This window comes from Rhinoderma darwinii, chromosome 3 (assembly GCF_050947455.1).
Source record: "Rhinoderma darwinii isolate aRhiDar2 chromosome 3, aRhiDar2.hap1, whole genome shotgun sequence".
In the NCBI taxonomy this organism is placed as follows: domain Eukaryota; kingdom Metazoa; phylum Chordata; class Amphibia; order Anura; family Rhinodermatidae; genus Rhinoderma; species Rhinoderma darwinii.
In genome coordinates, this window is record NC_134689.1 from 292,477,337 (window position 1) to 292,497,702 (window position 20,366).

Genomic DNA, 20,366 nt, shown 5'->3' on the forward strand with positions numbered 1-20,366 from the left:
AGAAGGATTTTTATTAAGTTCCGGTGAATACTGTGACAAAAAGATTTACATTAGTCAGATGCAATTGCTTTGTCACCACTGATGAGCTTATTCTTTCTGTGCCTACTTATTATTGGATGGACCAGTCAAATTATTGCCGCATTTATGGCGACCTTCACACTTACAGCTATTAACATAAGTGCAGAAGGGAAGCAAGCACGTGTGGCTCTGCAAATAGGTGTGACCTTAACCGATCTGCTGCCTTAACTGTGAAATGCAATATTAAAACCCATGTAGAACCAGAGTGTCCAAAGCATGATACAGATGCCACTGCCATACCATACAGATCCATGGATTAGCACCATTACACAGCAATGCGTAACACAACGTTTGAGAAGTCTCACTCCCAACCCACATAACATAATTAAAATTGCAGGCTATAGTAAGAGTTTAAGTATAGGACATGGTCACTGACCCAGATTTGTGGACGGGCCATAAATATCTTATCCGGGGTAGCTGAATTTAATGGGCAACATGCTGTGCATTGTTTTATCAGATTATCACTGCACGTTCTATTTTGTATATATATCAATGATGAGCACGCTGCAGTGGATGTCACAGGGATCACGAAACTTAGTTTAAAGAGGCTCTGTCACCACATTATAAGTGGCCTATATTGTACATGATGTGATCGGCGCTTTAATGTGGATTACAGTAGTGTTTTTCATTTTTGACGGAGTTATGACCTATATTAGCTTTATGCTAATGAGTTTCTCAATGGACAACTGGACGTGTTTTACTTTTTGGCCAAGTGACCAATCAGTGTCATACACTTCTCTCCATTCATTTACACAGCACTAGTCGACTGCGCTATTCATTCCGTCAAAACTACGGAACCCTTTCAAAACTGACACAAACAGAAACCATGGGCACCGGATCCGTCACCATTGAAATCAATGGTGATGGAAACAGAAACCTATGGTTTCCGTTTGCGTCAATCAGGGCTCCGATCCGACGGGAAGCTCAGACGGAACGTCGGAACAGAGTCCTGACGCAGATGTGAACGAAGCCTTAGATACTTTTTTCTACAGGCTCAATAAGGCGAGGTGATCTAGCAGAAGAGGCATGGCTTAAAAATGAGCCACGGTACACCAAAAATTTGCTGACAAATTTGGGCACAAACAACTGGCATAAATTAAGTAAACCAATAAGTGGTATAAGAAAGACCAGTGTCTAGTATGTGTAGCTAGCAGCGCCAAAATCATCACACAGCATGCACCAGTTTGATAAATTGGTGCATTTTTTGACTGCCTTATCTACTTTTACACTGTCTAAGGCCTCATGCACACAAACGTATTTTTTCCCTCCCGTAAATACTGGCGTAAATACGGGTCCGGTGTCACACGTATTCGACCCTTTTTGCAACAGTATTTACGGACCCCTGCCCGTAAATAAGGTTCCAGTGTCACCAGTATTCCACCCGTATTTACGGGCAAAATTGCACTGCACTAATCGGCAGCCCCTTCTCTCTATCAGTGCAGGATAGAGAGAAGGGGCAGCCCTTTCCGAGGTAAAAGTAAAAGAAATTCATACTTACCCGGCCGTTGCCTTGGTGACGCGTCCCTCTCTTGACATCCAGCCTGACATCCCTGGATGACGCGGCAGTCCATGTGACCGCTGCAGCCTGTGATTGGCTGCAGCGGTCACATGGGCTGAAACGTCATCCAGGGATGTCGGGCCGAATGTCAAGAGAGGGACGCGTCACCAAGGCAACGGCCGGGAGGCCGGACTGGAGGAAGAAGCAGGAAGTTCTCGGTAAGTATGAACGTCTTTTTTTTTTTTTTTTTACAGGTTGCTCTATATTGTGATCGGAATTCACTGTCCAGGGTGCTGAAAGAGTTACTGCCAATCAGTTAACTCTTTCAGCACCCTGGACAGTGACTATTTATGGACGTCGCCTAGCAACGCTGCCGTAATGACTGCTGCACACACGTAGCCACCCGTCATTACGGGAGCTTCATAGACTTCTATGGGCTGCCCGTGCCGTTATTATGGCCTGAAATAGGACATGTTCTATCTTTTTCAACGGCAATGGGCACCTTCTCGTAAGCATACGGGGAGGTACCCGTGGCCAATCTATGGGCCCGTTATTTCGGGTCGTAATTACGACCCGTAATAACTGGAGTTTTTACGGTCGTGTGCATGAGGCCTAAAATGAAGCCCCATGCCCACGACCGTATTTTTTCCCTCCCGTAAATACGGGTCATTTGTCACCCGTATTTAACCCGTATTTTCGGACCCGTGCACGTAAATACGGGTCCGTAGTCACCCGTATTCCACCTGTATTTATGAACCCGTTTTCTCTGCTTCTCTTTACACGTAGAGAGAGATATTGCACTGCATTAATCGGCAGCCCCTTTCTCTATCCAGCTCTGATCGGCAGCCTCTTCTCTCTATCAGGGCTGCCTGTGCCGTTATTATGGCCTGAAATAGGACATGTTCTATCTTTTTCAACGGCACGGGCACCTTCTCGTAAGCATACGGGGAGGTACCCGTGGCCAATCTATGGGCCCGTTATTTCGGGTCGTAATTACGACCCGTAATAACGGGAGTTTTTACGGTCGTGTGCATGAGGCCTAAAATGAAGCCCCATGCACACGACCGTATTTTTTCCCTCCCGTAAATACGGGTCATTTGTCACCCGTATTTAACCCGTATTTTCGGACCCGTGCACGTAAATACGGGTCCGTAGTCACCCGTATTCCACCTGTATTTATGAACCCGTTTTCTCTGCTTCTCTTTACACGTAGAGAGAGATATTGCACTGCATTAATCGGCAGCCCCTTTCTCTATCCAGCTCTGATCGGCAGCCTCTTCTCTCTATCAGTCCTGGATAGAGAGAAGGGGCAGCCCTTTCTGGCAGAGTTTCCGCAGCGGAACGCAGCGATAGAAAGAAAAAGCAGTTCATACGTACCCCGGCCGTTGTCTTGGTGACACGTCCCTCTTTTGACATCCAGTCCGACCTCCCTGGATGACGCGGCAGTCCATGTGACCGCTGCAGCCTGTGATTGGCTACAGCGGTCACATGGGATGAAACATCATCCCAGGTGGCCGGACTGGAGGAAGAAGCAGGGAGTTCTGGGTAAGTATGAACTTTTTTTTGTTGCGGGTTTTTGAAGGAAACATTAGAAATTTATATTGTGAGCACCGCGCATGGTACTCACTGTCCAGCGGTAGTCACTGTCCAGGGTGCTGAAAGTGTTACTGCCGATCAGTGCAGCCCGTATGCTCTATCCAGCACTGATCGTTTAACTCTTTCATCACCCTGGACAGTGACTACCGCTGGACAGTGAGTACCATGCGTAGCAATGCTCCCGTAAATACGGGTGCACACACGTAGCCATCCGTAATTACGGGAGCCCCATAGACTTCGATGGGCCTGCCCGTGCCGTAATTACGGCCTGAAATAGGACATGTTCTATATTTTTCAGTGGCCCGGGCATCTTCCTGTAAGCAAACGGGAAGGTACCGGTGGCCAATAGAAGTCTATGGGCACGTAATTACGGGCGTTTTTACGTCCGTGTGCATGGGGTCTTAATCCATATTAATAAATCTGCCACATTGTCTGAACATTGTCCCTCACAATCTGTGCAGGGTTTGTGAGGCGGGAGTGCCCTGTTAACTCCCCTTTAGGTCTCATTCACACAGCAGTATTTTGGTCAGTACTCTGGTCAGTATTTTGCATCAGTATTTGGAAGCCAAAATCAGGAGTGGGTTCTTAACATGGAAGAGGTGCAAGTCTTTCCATTATACTTTTTCTCGGTGTAGTTTACACTACTGGCTTTGGTTTCTAAATACCGATGCAAAATACTGACCAAAATACTGCCTTGTCAAAGAGGTCTTACACTTTCGGAGATGGTCTCAACCTCAACTGGGTCCCCTTATCCACGGGCCCCATGGTAGCCGCAGGGTTACCTCTATCTACCAGAACATATTAAAATGACACGTGCTGAGAAGTTTTTAGTGCTACGCACAGACGATTCTGATTTAGAACACTGTTGCTGACCATATTCACCTTGGGAGACGTTTTGTTTCTATTATTATCCCACAGCTTAGTACAGCAGCTGTCTGGTGCAGTCTGTCACTACACTTTGTGAATGGCCTCACCTCTGCTGACACAAACAATTGACCACTGCTAGATCATGCTTTATATCATCACAATTCCTGCACAGAGCATAGCTTTACAAAGTTAATATGGCACAGAATACAAAGCCAGGAGAGATGCCAACCACAATACTGTTCTAAACACAGCTGCTTTATCACACTTTATTTAGTGTCAGCAGTGCAGGCATACAACAAACATCATAGAGACTTGTCTTCTGTCTATTTTTAACACATCGTTCGCTATCTTTTTTCAACAGGGGCATCAATTTATATATGCAACTTGTTTGTATGTAATGCAAGCATCGAAAACTAATTCTGTTCTCAATGGGGATGAGTGTCACAAGCGGCAATGTGACTATTCTGAAGAGTGTGGGTAGCACGGTGGCTCAGTGGTAAGCACTGTTCACTTGCAGCACTGGGGTTCTTGGTCCGAATCTGACCACGGGCAACAACTGCATGGAGTTTGCATGTTCTCACCGTGTTGGCGTAGGTTTCCTCCAGGTACTCGGGTTCCCTCCCACACTCCATAAAAATACTGACAGTTTAACTGGTGTCCTATGAAATTGGCCTAACTGTGTATGTGTGTGTGTGTGTGTGTGTGTGTGTGTGTGTATTTGAGATAGGGAAATTAGATTATGAGCCCCATTGGGGACAGGGACTAAAGTGAGTTCTGATGATCTTTGTATAGCGCTGTGGAATATGTTGGAGCTAAGCTACAGGAAATAAGCCTTATTACACAGATGGGCAGTCACCAACATTCTTGCTCAAGCTTTAACTGTTCATATATCATTTAGAAAAACTGGAAAACAAAAGAGAAACATTTTGTCATGTATGTGACTCTCAAAAACGTTTTCTACTGTACTGGCTTCTGCCACCCACCACATTTTTTTTGTTGCAGGGGTGGGTTTCAATAAATGAAAAATAAGTAAATGCTTTCATTGTTAGTGTGTATTGTCAATACCATATTAATGGAGTGCAATTTTATATTGTGAATACCAAATTGACCAACTGTTATTTTGAAATAAAAGTTTTGACCCGTCAGTGACCGCCCCATAGTATTTTTACGGCGGCCACTAACGGGCTTTATTCCGATGCAGTAGCCTTTTTACGGCGCTGCATCAGAATAAGTAAACAGAGCAGGGAGCTGTTAAATCTCCCTGCTCTCGGCTACCAGAGAGGGCTGGGGGCGTCCCTGCTCTAACAGGTGAGATTGATATCAGTATCGATCTCACCCGTTTAACCCTTCTGATGTGGCGCTCAATAGCGAGCGCCGCATCTGAGTGGTTTTGGAGAGAGGGAGGGAACTCCCTCTCATCCCACCGACACCCTACCGATAAGATCACCGAGTGTTTGTGTCTCCGATGGCAGCCCGGGGCCTAATAAAGGGCCCCAGGTCTGCCTGTAGTGAATGCCTGCTAGGTCATGCCAGAGGCATGGCCTAGCAGATGCCTGTCTGTTTTACACGAACAGGCATAATACACTGCAATACAGAAGTATTGCAGTGTACTATAAATGCGATCGTAGGATCGCATAGTGAAGTCTCCTAGTGGGTGGGGCTAGTAAAAAAATGAAAAAAAGTTTAATAAAAAGTGAAAAAAAAAAATTAAAAACCCACTTTTTCCCCTTACAAACTGCTTTATTATTAAAAAACAAATCAAAGTTAAAAAGTTACACATATTTAGTATCGACGCGTTCGTAACTACCCCAACTATAAAGTTAATACATCATTTAACCCGCACGGTGAACGTCGTAAAAAATAAAATAAAAACCAATGCAAAAATTGCTGTTTTCTTTGAATCCTGCCTTAAAAAAAATTAGATAAAAAGTGATCAAAAAGTTGCATTTACTCCAAAATGGTACCGATAAAAACAACAAGTCGTCCCGCAAAAAAAGAAAGCCCTCATACAACTGCATCGGCGAAAAAATAAAAAAGTTATGGCTCTTGAAATATGGAGACACAAAAACAAATAATTTTGAAAAAAAAGTGTTTTCACTGTGTAAAAGTAGTAAAACATTCTAAATCTATATAAATTTGGTATCGTTGTAATCGTAACAACCCGCTGAATAAAGTTATTATGTTATTTATACCACACGGTAAACGGCGTAAATTTAGGATGCAAAAAAGTGTGGCAAAATTGCAGTTTTTTTTCTATTCCCCCCCCAAAAAGTTAATAAAAGTTAATCAATAAATTCTATGTACCCCAAAATGGTGCCATTAAAAATTACAACTTGTCCCGCAAAAAGCAAGACCTTATACAGCTATGTCGCCGCCAAAAATAAAAAAGTTATAGCTCTTTGAATGAGACGATGGAAAAACGTAAAAAATGGCTTGGTCATTAAGGTCTAAAATAGGCTGGTCATTAAGGGGTTAAAGAGGATATCTGAGAGTAGGTCAAGTTTATAAAACCCCCATATGGCTGGCCTATGTGTAAAAATAACAAATTTTACAAAATACTTGTGGCTCCATCATCGCTGCGCCTCCTTGGTTATAGTAACATGATGTGGAATCAAAAGTGACGTAAAAGATAGTGGTCACTGTAAAGGGAAGTGTCCCTTCCCTTTACAGCGGAATATATATGTGTGTATATATATGTATATATATATTGTATATATTTATTGTTTCATGAGCCAGGGCTGTAGAGACGGCCTAAAAACAAAGCAGGACAATTAGTCATAGGCCTGCTTTGCTTTAAACTGATGGAGACAGGAGATACTTCTTTTGATCTCCTGTCTCCATATTTAAACTCTCGTGGGCTTTCGTGCTTTATGTGTTATCACCGTGCCGACTCATGTTAGCCACTCGCCCCGATTTACAAGCGTACCGACAGGGTTTAAATAGCCAAGTGTCGGTACGCTCAGGAGAGCAGCCTACCTCCCTCACCACTCCACCGACGAGGAGCAGCTGGGTCCTGCCTCCCTCCACCAACGCCGGCTCACCGCACCACCAACGACCTGCTCTCCGGCACCTGTTTCCTGCTCCTGTCCCCTGCTCCGGCTCCTACACGCTAGTTATTAAGTGTAGCCACAGCTACACTTAACCCTTTCTCTCCCTGTCTCCACTTTCTAACTCTTGCCTTCCCTTAGCATTTCCCCCTGAGTTAACCCTTACATTCCCCTGGTTCACATTACCTGCACATCCCTTGGTATTTCCCTAGTTGGCACTTGCTGACCTGCACATCCCCTGGTATATCCCTAGTTAACCCTTGCTGACCTGCACCTCCGCTGGTATATCCCTAGTTAACCCTTTCCCACCTGCCCATTATTAACCCTTTACCTGATAATCCCCTGGTAACCCTTTATCTTCCAACTCTCTTGTTAAGCCTTAGTGTACAGGGACAGTTTTATATTTAGGAGGGAGTGGGACAGAAATAGTGAGCGTGTATGTATTGCAATGTATTTATATATGTTTAGGTAAGTGGGTGGTGGTATAGATTAGGATTGTGATACCTTGTTTATACTGTACCACGTATAGTGTCAGTGTACTCAATAGATATTAAGTTATTTATGTGTATTGAGATACACTGATACTATATTGTGATTATTTAGTGTGTTTGGTATATTTTATATCTAAGTGTGATTATTGTTTGTGTTAATAAATATTACCTTTATTTCTACTATACAGTCGTATCCCTTACTTAGATTGACATTAGTATAAGAAAAAGGTAGGGGAACTAGGCATAACCCTAGTGACCCTAATATAAAGTAGGTAGTAGTAGTGGGCGACACTAGCCAGCGAACCCCGCTAATACACCACCCCCTTTTACAGTCACCTTACTGTCACATGGGCTGTTGCTATGCAACATCCCCTAGTTATTGTAGGTAAATATTTACATATAAACCCCCATATGGGTAAAAATAAGCCACACTTTTCAGGGATATGGAGACAGGGTACATTACAAAACAGATCTTTTTCCCCAAAAGAAAACCTCCACATATGCACAAGAAGGTACCTGTGGTTTTCTGATTTTATTTTATACTTTTATAGTGGTCTGGTGTACAGCAGCTTTCACAATACAGCTTTTCTCACAGTTGAATCGATTTAATTTGAAAAGAGCATAGGAAAAATTGTAATCACAAATGAACCTTTATGTATTAATAGAGAAGCAGCTTACAGCTAAAAACGTGGACACCATTAAGCTTCATGCCAATGTCTGACCTTTGTCCTATTTTTCCACTGTTGGTTTTGGGTACATAATCCTCTGCTTAACAAATTAGTCATGCCTATTTGAAAGAAATACATGTGTCCAAACTTCTAAACAAGATAAATGCCATCATGCCTGGGGCTAGTTTGTTTCAGCACTGAAAAAAGAGCAAGTTCTTTTAATGAATATATTTAATCTCTAACTAATAGATCTCTATTGTAAAACTATAAAGAAATGTATTTCCATAAAGCGTTATTCCCATCTTATAAAGTAATGGAATATCCCTGGGATATGCCGTCCTTTTATGATTGGTGGCCCTTCATTCACCGGATATGTGTGGGTCCCAGAAGTCAGACCCTCACCGATCATAAAGTGATGCCATATCCTAGCGATATGCCATCACTTAATAAGATGGAATGAAAACCTAAAAACAGAGTCAAAACCATGCTTATACTGATAAAATAGATAATTACCACAGTGTGAAGCAGATGAGGCCAGACAGTTGTCAATAGTCGGATAATAAACATATATGTGTTTTGGAAGTATCATGAGTAAGGCTTGGAGTAACTGCAACCATGAAAGCACATTCAGTGCTCTACATAGTGTATGACATATATAAACCCAGGAGACATGTAATGTGTTCTAGATAATATGCAGAGTCCCAGGTCTGAGTTATCATTTGAAGGCAAAGATGCAGTCAGCACCAGACCCAAACAAATGGTTACATAACAAGTATATGTGGATATATACTGTAGTATAAGCAACTTACCCATAGATTTGTGCTATCTGGCATCACAACCGACGTACGTTTTGGCTGAGAGCCTTCGTCTAGGGGTGGTGCCAGAGAGTCTGATACAGATAGTAAAATACAGAATCACATGGCCTATCACATGCAACACCAAAGGGGTGATCTATTATGCACAGTGCCCGTGCTCTAGGATTTACATTGGATTGACCACAAGGGAAGTCAAGGTGAGAACAAGAGAACATGTAAACAGTATCGAGGCCGCTAGAGGAACCAAACCTGAAATGGTAGAGCTACTTAAAACTTTACCCAGTCACTTTTGCCTACACCATGGATGTGATTCAAAGGGTCTACACATTGTGGGTATTGTTCATGTAGAAATGGGCCTAAGGGGTGGATCTTTGATGAAAACATTGTTACGGTTAGAGGCCCGCTGGATTTGGAAACTAAAAACTATACATCCAATGGGCCTTAAAGGGAATGTGTTGCCTGAAAAACATGTTTTTTTTATTTAAATTAAACATATAGTGTGTAGGTGATTAAACATTGTTCCAATTTTTTTTATTTTTTTCACGAGTCAGGAAATATTATAAATTGGATTCAATTGGATTCAATTTTATAGTATTTACCATTTCTGGTCACTAGATGGAGCCATTCCCAAAATTGCAGCATTGCATGTGGTAAAGCAACCACATAGCTTTTCTGCTGCAAATTTTGGGAAAAGTGACTCGCTCTAGTGAGCTCACAGAATCCCCCCTCCCTTATCCTGGCAAGTGCCAGGAGAGGGAGGGGTTTCAATGTCTTCAAACCTCCTTACATTGTGTGCCGCCATTTTCAAAGCGACTACACAGTGGAAGGAGGTTGTACTGCGAGCATACCTGCGAGGAGACGCTCTGAGGAGGACCAGGACCATCGAGGCGGACCAGGACCATCGAGGCGGACCAGCACCATCGAGGCGGACCAGGACCATCGAGGCGGACCAGGACCATCGAGGCGGACCAGGACCAGCGAGGGGACACTTCGAGGACGAGGCGGCCAAGGAAGGACGAGGTGTACCAGTGTGTCGGACGTGGAAGGACGAGCGAGGCGACGGAGGAGGAGCAGCGAGTCGGACGAGGAGGACAAGGAAGGACGAGGTGTACCAGGGAATCGGACGTGGAAGGACGAGCGAGGCGACGGAGGAGGACGAGCGAGGCGACGGAGGAGGACGAGCGAGGCGACGGAGGAGGACGAGCGAGGCGACTTGGGAGGACCACCGTGGGGGAACAGCGAGGCGGTAAGTAACGCCGAAATAGGCATCATGTGTGGCATCATATAAGGGAGGCCTATGTCGGCATATACGGGAGGCCTGTGCCATCATACGGGAGGCCTGTGCCATCATACGGGAGGCCTGTGGCATCATATCATGGAGCCATATCAGGGAGGCCTGTGGCATCATATAGGGGAGGCCTGTGGCATCATATAGGGGAGGTCTGTGGCATCATATCAGGGAGGCCTGTGGCATCATATACGGGAGGCCTGTGTCAGCATATCATGGAGGCCTGTGGCAGCAAAAGCAGTGTGTCATCATTTCCAGTGTTGTAGCGTATACGTTGTGGCAGCGTATACGTTGTGGCAGCGTATACGTTGTGGCTGCGTATACCTTGTGTGAGCGTATACGTTGTGTGAGCGTATACGTTGTGTGAGCGTATACGTTGTGTCAGCGTATACGTTGTGGCAACGTATACGTTGTGGCAGCGTATACGTTGTGGCAGCGTATACCTTGTGGCAGCGTATACCTTGTGGCAGCGTATACCTTGTGGCAGCGTATACCTTGTGGCAGCGTATACCTTGTGTGAGCGTATACGTTGTGTGAGCGTATACGTTGTGTCAGCGTATACGTTGTGTCAGCGTATAAGTTGTGTCAGCGTATACGTTGTGTCAGCGTATACGTTGTGTCAGCGTATACGTTGTGTCAGCGTATACCTTGTGTCAGCGTATACGTTGTGTCAGCGTATACGTTGTGTCAGCGTATAGGTTGTGTCAGCGTATACCTTGTGGCAGCGTATACCTTGTGGCAGCGTATAGCTTGTGGCAGCGTATACCTTGTGGCAGCGTATAGGTTGTGGCATCATAACATTGGAGGCCTGTGTCATCATACCAAGGGAGGGCAGTGGCAGCATTTACAGAGTGGCAGCATTTACAGAGTGGCAGCATTTACAGAGTGGCAGCATTTACAGAGTGGCAGCGTTTACAGAGTGGCAGCGTTTACAGAGTGGCAGCGTTTACAGAGTGTCAACGTTTACGGTGTCGCAGCGTTTACGGTGTGGCAGCGTTTACGGTGTGGCAGCGTTTACGGTGTGGCAGCGTTTTCGGTGTGGCAGCGTTTCCGTTGTGGCAGCGTATCCGTTGTGGCAGCGTATCCGTTGTGGCAGCGTATCCGTTGTGGCAGCGTATACGTTGTGTCAGCGTATACGTTGTGTCAGCGTATACGTTGTGTCAGCGTATCGGTTGTGTCAGCGTATCGGTTGTGGCAGCGTATACCTTGTGGCAGCGTATACCTTTGGGCAGCGTATACCTTGTGGCAGCGTATACCTTGTGGCAGCGTATACCTTGTGGCAGCGTATACCTTGTGGCAGCGTATAGGTTGTGGCATCATAACATTGGAGGCCTGTGTCATCATACCAAGGGAGGGCAGTGGCAGCATTTACAGAGTGGCAGCATTTACAGAGTGGCAGCATTTACAGAGTGGCAGCATTTACAGAGTGGCAGCATTTACAGAGTGGCAGCGTTTACAGAGTGGCAGCGTTTACAGAGTGGCAGCGTTTACAGAGTGTCAACGTTTACGGTGTCGCAGCGTTTACGGTGTGGCAGCGTTTACGGTGTGGCAGCGTTTACGGTGTGGCAGCGTTTTCGGTGTGGCAGCGTTTCCGTTGTGGCAGCGTATCCGTTGTGGCAGCGTATCCGTTGTGGCAGCGTATCCGTTGTGGCAGCGTATACGTTGTGTCAGCGTATACGTTGTGTCAGCGTATCGGTTGTGTCAGCGTATCGGTTGTGGCAGCGTATACCTTGTGGCAGCGTATACCTTGGGGCAGCGTATACCTTGTGGCATCGTATACCTTGTGGCAGCGTATACCTTGTGGCAGCGTATACCTTGTGGCAGCGTATACCTTGTGGCAGCGTATAGGTTGTGGCATCATAACATTGGAGGCCTGTGTCATCATACCAAGGGAGGGCAGTGGCAGCATTTACAGAGTGGCAGCATTTACAGAGTGGCAGCATTTACAGAGTGTCAGCATTTACAGAGTGTCAGCATTTACAGAGTGTCAGCATTTACAGAGTGTCAACATTTACGGTGTGGCAGCGTATACGTTGTGTCAGCGTATACCTTGTGTCAGCGTATACGTTGTGTCAGCGTATAGGTTGTGTCAGCGTATAGGTTGTGGCAGCGTATACCTTGTGGCAGCGTATACCTTGTGGCAGCGTATACCTTGTGGCAGCGTATACCTTGTGTGAGCGTATACCTTGTGGCAGCGTATACCTTGTGGCAGCGTATACCTTGTGGCAGCGTATACCTTGTGGCAGCGTATAGGTTGTGGCATCATAACATTGGAGGCCTGTGTCATCATACCAAGGGAGGGCAGTGGCAGCATTTACAGAGTGGCAGCATTTACAGAGTGGCAGCATTTACAGAGTGGCAGCATTTACAGAGTGGCAGCATTTACAGAGTGTCAGCATTTACAGAGTGGCAGCATTTACAGAGTGGCAGCATTTACAGAGTGGCAGCATTTACAGAGTGTCAACATTTACGGTGTGGCAGCATTTACGTTGTGGCAGCGTATACGTTGTGTCAGCGTATACCTTGTGTCAGCGTATACGTTGTGTGAGCGTATAGGTTGTGGCAGCGTATAGGTTGTGGCAGCGTATAGGTTGTGGCAGCGTATACCTTGTGGCAGCGTATACCTTGTGGCAGCGTATACCTTGTGGCAGCGTATACCTTGTGGCAGCGTATACCTTGTGTGAGCGTATACGTTGTGGCAGCGTATAGGTTGTGGCAGCGTATAGGTTGTGGCAGCGTATAGGTTGTGGCAGCGTATAGGTTGTGGCAGCGTATAGGTTGTGGCAGCGTATACCTTGTGGCAGCGTATACCTTGTGTGAGCGTATACCTTGTGTGAGCGTATACGTTGTGGCAGCGTATAGGTTGTGGCAGCGTATAGGTTGTGGCAGCGTATAGGTTGTGGCAGCGTATAGGTTGTGGCAGCGTATAGGTTGTGGCAGCGTATACCTTGTGGCAGCGTATACCTTGTGGCAGCGTATACCTTGTGTGAGCGTATACGTTGTGTTAGCGTATACGTTGTGTTAGCGTATACGTTGTGTGAGCGTATACGTTGTGTGAGCGTATACGTAGTGTCAGCGTATACGTTGTGCCAGCGTATACGTAGTGTCAGCGTATACGTTGTGTCAGCGTATACGTTGTGGCAGCGTATAGGTTGTGGCAGCGTATAGGTTGTGGCAGCGTATAGGTTGTGGCAGCGTATAGGTTGTGGCAGCGTATACCTTGTGGCAGCGTATACCTTGTGTGAGCGTATACCTTGTGTGAGCGTATACGTTGTGGCAGCGTATAGGTTGTGGCAGCGTATAGGTTGTGGCAGCGTATAGGTTGTGGCAGCGTATAGGTTGTGGCAGCGTATAGGTTGTGGCAGCGTATACCTTGTGGCAGCGTATACCTTGTGGCAGCGTATACCTTGTGTGAGCGTATACGTTGTGTTAGCGTATACGTTGTGTTAGCGTATACGTTGTGTGAGCGTATACGTTGTGTGAGCGTATACGTAGTGTCAGCGTATACGTTGTGCCAGCGTATACGTAGTGTCAGCGTATACGTTGTGGCAGCGTATAGGTTGTGGCAGCGTATAGGTTGTGGCAGCGTATAGGTTGTGGCAGCGTATAGGTTGTGGCAGCGTATAGGTTGTGGCAGTGTATAGGTTGTGGCATCATAACATTGGAGGCCTGTGTCATCATACCAAGGGAGGGCAGTGGCAGCATTTACAGAGTGGCAGCATTTACAGAGTGGCAGCATTTCCAGTGTGGCAGCATTTCCAGTGTGGCAGCATTTCCAGTGTGGCAGCATTTATAGTGTGGCAGCATTTAGAGTGTGGCAGCTATTTGTACATCACTTTATCTAATCCCACAATGTGTGTGACTTTTTGAACAGCAGTTTACCAGGAGGAGAGGGAGCGCGCCAGTGAAAACACAACCGCGAGGAGTGTATTCGAGGAGCATAGATACTTTGAACAGGTGCGGGAGCGAGGGGACTACCCTAAACGTACAATAATTGCAAATTATGGTTTTTTATATATATTATTGTACTTTTTTTAACAGGAGGCAAAGCAACGCTATCAGATACAGACGACGACAGCAGCAACCAGAGCGGATTACCACCGTGGAGACGAACAGGCCATTCTGAGCAGCATAAGTAACGAATTATAGAAAGTAAGTAATCCCTAACATAGGGAGTTAATATAAACATACATGACACACAAGTTCACCAGAGGAGCCAAACTATGCAGAGTGATCAGACAGGGATGTCATTCTTCCAAAGCGACCATGTTGCGCATAGTGCAACGCTTGAAGTTGATCAATCCATTGATACATTTTTTATTTTATTCTTCTGTAGGAAATATAACTTTGACATGCCGCATGATTGGCTGAAACGTTCTGTAATACAATGTGAAGGTACGGTGGTATTATGTGACAAAGCAAGGTGTTTTCACCTGCTGCTAAAGGTCCGGTTGGATGATGAGATGAGAAAAAAAAAGTTGTTTTCATCTGCTGATGAAGGTCCAGTTCGATGATGTGACAAAGCAAGGTGTTTTCACCTGCTGCTAAAGGCTCCGGTTTGATGATGAGATGAGGAAAAAAAGTTGTTTTCATCTGCTGGTGAAGGTCCAGAAACATGATGTGACGAAGCAATGTTTTTTCATCTGCTGATAACTTCTTTGTGATTGTCGTTGACGTGTGTATTTTCAATGTAAATCTCTTTTACATTTTCGTCTTCCAATTTCTACTTTTATATGTTGGTCCCTATCCGTCAATGTTGACTTTTTAACTGAACTCTTTTTTGGTGACTATGTAACAAAAACTTTTTGTGTTCTGCATGTAAATTTTATATTTGTGTTTATGATGGAACACTTCTTCTGTGTTACTTTGGAAGGCAGTTATGGCTTCATCAATAAAAAAAAATTGGTTTATAAATGCTATTCTCTTTAATTCACTGTCTCTATTACATAAAAAAAAAAAAAAAAAAAAAATGGGTTGGTCAGCCAAAAAACCTATACTCAAACATTGACATGGTGAAACTGTCTGGCACTGAGATCATTGACGGTATTACAATGATCGTCTAAAACGACACACTATTTTGTGCCTTGGTCAACCGTAAATTCCCAGTGCCAAACAGTTACCTATAAACAATGTAACATGTTGAATACTCACTTCTCCACATGACAATCTACAACACACCATAGGCCACATTTGTGTGATAAATATGGGTGACTTCGCACGCGGTGACCCAAGAACTGCCACAAATGTGATGTTATGTCTTCAAAAACACGCTGTGGTTAATCTAATTTTAGACAAACTCTCGAGTTTTACTCTTGCACTTAGAAAAGGCAAACTCACACATCTAAATTGGAATAGTAAGTATGGTAGTACACAAATACACCTCATTCCGGGTATCAACTATCTTCATGTAATCCCTCGTTATTACCGTAATGATCTTTTCTCATGCCATAATATTTACATTTACTTTTTTGATAGAAATGCCGTCGTGCATTGTCTCTGGTTGTGACAGTCGGTCTAATCGAGCTACTTACTCTCAAGGAGTGACCCTGCATGTTTTTCCAGGCAACATTGACAAGATAAAAGTTTGGCTCCAACAGGCCAGACAATCGTTGGACAATCTAGATGCACTCTCACAAAGAATTTTGGATGGGAAAAAACAAGATTTATTTAGACTATGTTCAAAACACTTTGCAGAAGACTGTTATGTTTTTAAGTCGGAAAAGAAGATACGATGGCTGAAGGAAAGTGCAATTCCCACGATATTCCCTTATCAGGAAACAGAGTGTCCACCATCTAAACGGAAACGTACAGAAGAGGAACACAGTTATTCTTGTGCAACACAATGCATGCAATTGCCTTTGCCTACTACATCCACCAACAGAATTACATACGCTTCGACCGGTACCTCAATGCAAAACGATCCACCAACGTCAATGTCCAAAGTCATGGGAGTGAAACATGTAAAAATTGGTGTCAAGAGGAAATTTTTTGAAAGAAATGCAGCAACAAACACCCGACAGACGACATTGTCAACGAGAGCCACCAACACACCTTTCAAAAGCAAAAGAGATGCAACCACTCAATCACACATCTTCACAGTGGATACAGGATGCCAGTTTCCAGAGGAAGAACTTTCTTTTGATAACCAAATAACAATGAAGTTGGATCATTTTTACCCATCAACGTTCTCAACCCCCCGCTTACAAAGACAAACATCAAGCAAAGTCATATTGGAGGATCCAGAGGAAAGCTTTGTTTCTTCTACTGTCATAAATGATCCAAGAGATCTGGACTACGAACCACCATATTCTAGTTTATCATTTGACAACGTGACAACAAATTTGTTTTCAGAACGAGCAGATGAAGACCTAGTAAAAGAGCGGAAATTTTTGGTTTTTGAATCGGCTTTAGATGTACTGGTTGCTCAGTGCGCGTGTTTCTGTGGCCACAAAATAGAAAACACAGTCAAATTCCTTCAAGGTACCTATCTTTCACTACAAGGGAAATGTCCCAATGGACATGATTATTTTTGGGAAAGTCAACCTAAGTGTAATCGTATCCCGGTTGGGAATGTTCTGATTGCAGCTTCCATTTTATTTAATGGTGGGAACTATGCCAAGATGTCTGACATTTGTAAATCGATTGGGATGCAATTTATTTCACATTCCACTTACTTTCGTCACCAAAGAAAATTATTATTTCCAGTGGTGGACATTCACTGGAAACAAGAAAAAATGGAACTTCATAAAGAAATCAAAGAAACACCATTGTGTCTCCTTGGTGACGGACAATGTGATAGCCCTGGGCATAATGCAAAATATTGTGTGTACACATTGATGGATTACAAGAGCGACAAGATTGTTGACTTTGAAATCGTTCAGGTTACACAAACCACATCTTCTGTGGCTATGGAAAGTTTGGCCTTTCAAAACTGTCTTAACCGTGTTATTCAAGATGGGCTCAATGTGTATGTTCTTGCAACAGACCGTCATGTCTCCATACGTAAAAAAATACGTGAACAATACCCAGAGATTGGACATCAATTTGATATATGGCATTATGCTAAGTCCATTCGGAAGAAGCTGAAGGCTGCAAGTAAAAAAAAAAGCTGTTCCCAAATTGTTGATTGGATCACGTCAATAACCAATCATTTTTGGTACTGCTGTAGTACTAGTTGCGGTAATGTGGATGTGCTGCGGGAAAAATGGCTCTCTGTACTTCAACATATTTGTAATGTACATGAATTCCCGGGGGACATTGTCACACAATGTGATCACAGATGTTTAGACATTGATGACGATCGCAAACACAATTGGATGTCAACAACATCGGCAGCCTATCAGGAGCTTGAAAAGATTGTCAAAGATAAACAATTATTGAAAGACTTGCCCCACTTGTCATCTTTCTGTCATACAGGAAAAATCGAGGTATTCCACAGCTTTATTCTAAAATACAGACCGAAAAGAATACATTTTGCTTTAGACGGAATGGAAGCACGGACAAAACTTGCTGTTTTGGCCCATAATCATAATACAAAACGGGAACAATCTAGAGTCCACCGACAGACCACAAAGTCGGATCGGCTTGGTAGCATGAGGTATAATGTAGTTTTCTCTAAACTAAGCAAAAAATGGACTGCAAAGAAAGAGTACGTACCAATGTCGTTCTCACACCTCTTTCCTATGTTTGTAAATGTGATCAAATTGACAAAACAAGAAATTGAACATAGTTGGCAAACACGTACATTGACCCTACCACCAAACATAGCCACAGAACCACGGCCGGATAAAGCATCAACTGTTCTAGCTCACAAGTCACGTTTTTAATGTACTGAACTATGTTGTGTTTGCCCTTCTACAAAAAAAGCGTACAACTATTTGCCACTATTTATATTGCCTGTCACTGTAATAATTTGTAAGCAAACTATCTGTGGATATTGGGTGTTGATTCTGGGATTTAGTCTGATTGCCATATTTGGAGTCGGGAAGGAATTTCCCCCACTAATGAAGAACAAAACGTAAATAACCATGGGTTTTCGCCTTCCTCTGAATCAACACTAGCACTTTAGATCCTGTATATTTTGTTTTGTTATGTACAATACTTATGCTGTGTTAATATATTATAATAAATAAACATCTAAAGTTTGGATTTTAAAATTTTTTTATTGAAAAATATAGCATAATAAAGTAAACAAACACATTTCAAAAATCGGCCATTTCAGAAGCATTATTGTCAGTGGCTAGCTTGAAACCAACATATACTTGATTTTCTTCTGGAAACATTGCTCTGACTTTCTGAACTGCACATGCTGGAATAGTACGCCTGTTTTTTCGTCCAAGGTAACCGTGAACCCACACGGTGAACATTCTGTATGCAACCATCCGTAAGGACCTATACATCATAAAAAAAAAATGTTTAGGCAATCATATTTGCACACTATACAGACCACAATTGTATACTGTCACCCCTTACATGGTAAGATTATTTACAATAATACATAACGGCTCACAAACGCTGGAGCGACAGACATTCTTAAATTGGTGCGTGTAACAAGATCAAAATTTACTTCTAGTGTTACAGGGACCACAGAAGATTTGTCAGACACATATTAGACACATGCATGCTGCTGAAAGCACACATAATAATATTTATTTGGGCAATACGGTTTGGATCACAATACCATCATTGAAACTTGACTGGAACACAAACTAATTTCCTTACCTGTTATTTAGCGGTGCTTGACGTGTTGGACCCAAACATCTATAGCTTTCACATAGGGTCAGTTGTTCCTTGTCCAGACATGTGCCAATAAAAGTATGATGCTCTGTAATGCACCTCATCGGCTCATCTTCCTCCATTTTGTTTAGCACATTACGTATATCATTGCAACAGACGCATTCCTCTTCTGTTGGCAAATTAATGCAGTTCCCACACTGACACCACGATTCCACCGGTTTCACGGACGCTGAAGGAGTTTGTCTCGCACTCTGTTCTGCCCGTTTTCTCATTGGCTGTTGTACAAGAATTAGATTTGGATCCTGATATTTGGGACACCTTGCTCGTAGTTCCTGCTCTAATATTGCTCTCTAAAAACAAAAAAAAAAATTGGCACAATAAAATCCAATGTAAGTGAAGATTATCCAGATTGTGACAACAGTACAGAAAGGAACAGATGGACATTGACTTATTTATCATTGATTTTTGGAGTGGACATGTACATCTAATAATTACATTTTTCAAGCTAAAAATGTGACCCCAAACATAGGTATATTCCATAGTGTGCGCTCCACTAACGTCAATGGTGAAGGTGAGTGAAAAGACAATAAAAATATAGGAACCAATATTCGGAATGGAATGGAGGACCAAAAGTTGGCTTACAAATTTAACTTTTCTACCGGTTTGGTTTCCATTCAAACAAGTATATGGGGGTGTGCTTGGCCCCCCACAAATGCAAGAGTCAGCGTGCTATCCAACAGCACAGTGAAGCATTTCACAGACATCAACTGCACAAAGTCTTACCTCCTCGGCTCTTTTTGCTTTCTCCTCTGGGGTAAATGTTGGTGGTATTCGTTTTGCTATTGGTTTATTGTCATCAATGGATTTCCGACTTCTCTTGGGCGCCATAACTGACAATTTGAAACAAAAGTTGATACATATCTCTCCCAAGACGTCAAATAAAAAACAGTATACGCTGCCACATGCCTCCCTGCATATGCTGCCACACAACTTCCTTTGATATAATGGCACACCACCTTACTTGGTATGATGCCACACAATATCCCTGTATAGGATGCCACACAAGCTCATTTGATAAGATGCCACACACTATCCCTGTATATGATGCCACCCAATATCCCAGTATAGGATGCCACACAAGCTCATTTGATCGGATGACAGACAATATCCCTGTAAATGTTTCCACACTAGAAATGCGGCCACACCGTAAATGCTGCCACACTAGAAATGCTGCCACACTGTAAATGCTGCCACACTGTAAATGCTGCCACAGGCCTCCGCT

General features: G+C 43.7%; 1 long non-coding RNA gene across 1 annotated transcript; it reads left to right on the forward strand.

Moving 5' to 3' along the window:
* Nucleotides 1-9,611: 9,611 nt before the first annotated feature.
* Nucleotides 9,612-15,214, forward strand: LOC142748112 (uncharacterized). Its single transcript, XR_012882142.1, has 4 exons — nt 9,612-10,306; nt 14,223-14,305; nt 14,390-14,500; nt 14,685-15,214. It is a non-coding gene; the product is annotated as an uncharacterized LOC142748112 (long non-coding RNA).
* The last annotated feature ends 5,152 nt before the right edge of the window (nt 15,215-20,366 follow it).